The sequence below is a fragment of the Muntiacus reevesi genome, chromosome X (genome assembly GCF_963930625.1).
Source record: "Muntiacus reevesi chromosome X, mMunRee1.1, whole genome shotgun sequence".
Taxonomy (NCBI): Eukaryota; Metazoa; Chordata; class Mammalia; order Artiodactyla; family Cervidae; genus Muntiacus; species Muntiacus reevesi.
The window spans coordinates 25,773,122-25,775,317 of NC_089271.1; positions in this window are offsets into that span (position 1 = coordinate 25,773,122).

The following is a 2,196-nucleotide window of genomic DNA, read 5'->3' on the forward strand; positions in this document are numbered from 1 at the left end:
TCTTGAGGATGGTTTTGGTCACTGCCTCTTGTATAATGTTACAAACCTCCATCCATAGTTCTTCAGGCACTCTGTCTACCTGATCTAATCCCTTGATCTATTTGTCACCTCCACTGTATAACCATAAGGGATTTTATTTAGATCACACCTGAATGGTCTAGTGGTTTTCCCTACTTTTTTCAATTTAAGCCTGAATTTTGCAATAAGGAGTTCATGATATGAGACACAGTCAGATCTTGGTCTTGTTTTTGCTGACTGTATAGCGCTTCTCCATCTTTGGCTGCCCAGAATATAATCTGATTTTGGTATTGACCATCTTGGTGATGTCCATGTGTAGACTTATCTCTTGTGTTGTTGGAACAGGATGTTTGCTATGACCGGTGCATTCTCTTGGCAAAGTTAGTCATACATTTCTGAATTTTAGTTATTGGTGACTCAAACCACATGTATACATATAGAACACTTAGATATCTAAATATTCTAAGAGGAGAGAATATTTCATAGTGGGAAAAGCAAGGTTTTTTTTTTTTAATTTTATGAAATAACATTCAAATACAAGTATTCAAGTGTATCCACTCTAAAATTTTCAGTTTCAAAACATTAGTGAAAAACACATGCATGTTCTCTACAACTTCTCCAGGTAACTTATTTAGTGGAATGTTGCCTTTTTGGCCACCATCATTTCTGATTTGGAAATCTGCAATGATAATCTCCCCTAGTTTCTGTTTTTTTCTCCCAACTATTTATAGTATGTTCTCCACACAATGGATGCACAGAGTGGATCCATTTAAAACACATCATATCCTCGCACACTTCTACACCAAATCAACATGTTTCCACCTCACTCAGAATAAAAACCCAAGTTCTAACTATGGTTTATAAGGCCCAACAAGACCTGACCCCCTTGACATGTGTGAGCTCTTCATTTTGTAGTCTCTCTCTCCCTTATTCTGCTCCAGTCACACTAGCCACCTTTCTATATCTGAAGCACACTAGGCAAACTCATGCCTCAGGTCATCTGTACCTGCCCTTTCCTTCTTCTGTCTGGAACACTATTTCTCAATATCTACATGGCTTATACCTTCGCCTCATTCAAAACTTTATTCAAATGCTTAGTTTTTTGTTGTTGTTGTTTTACATAAAGTGAAAGTTTGCTCATTTTTTATATATCAGTTGGAGCTCCAGGTTATTGAACCTCTTGACTCCACACAATCTTTTGTTATTCTTTTTAGTTCCCCAACCAGAGATTGAATCTGGGCCCTGGCAGTGCAACTGTCAAGTCCTAACCACTGGACCACCAGGGAATTCCTCAATGCTCTTTTTTCCTAGTGAGACTTTCCCTAACCATCTCTTTAAAATTGCAGAGACCTTCCATCCTAAGTTTTATCCATCCATTTTCTCCATAGCACTTAGCATCATCTATTTTATACTTTATTGTTTTTTTTTCTTTCTTTTGCATTCAGACTATTAGTTGTGTGAGGGCTGCGATTTATCTGCATTTTTTTCACTTCTGTGTACCTAGGACCTGCCATAGGGCACAATACATATTTGTTTCTCAACAATAATTTATTGAATAAATACATAAATGAATACACATCATTTCAAAGATGACTTCCAATAATTCATTTATTTATTCCTCACATTCTTATATAACAAACCCCTATGTACAGGCCCTATATCAAACACTGGGGATAAAACACTGAATTTGAAATTTATTTCCAGTCATCTCATGGAAGAGATAGGTAGTTACAACAGGAGATATTTCAAATTTACAAGACACATCTGGCATTTCCTCTGCTACCCTAATTCCATTTTTGGGGATAGTTTTCTTTTTATTGATGGTGACCAAAAGTAATATTCTCCTGTTTAGGCTTTTAATTGCATGAAAAACTTATTGAATAAGCCCTGATGTTTTCCTTTATGTTCTGCCAAACATTCTTCCCCCAACTCTGGGTTAAATCTCAGGTAGAATACAGCTTTGCAGTCAATAATTAGGTATTGAAAGAATCCTAATTTTCTAATATTAAAACCTCCAACCCATTCCAAGCTTCTTTTTGGTTCACGTCTTATTCAAAGCAAGTCCATAGCTAAGCCTAGAATTAGGGTGATGGGAAAGTATGCCCCAGCTAAGGCGGGGATCATAGCAAAATTGGAAAGCAAAGGGTGTGGGTAAAAGGAAGGATGAAGAATTGGGGG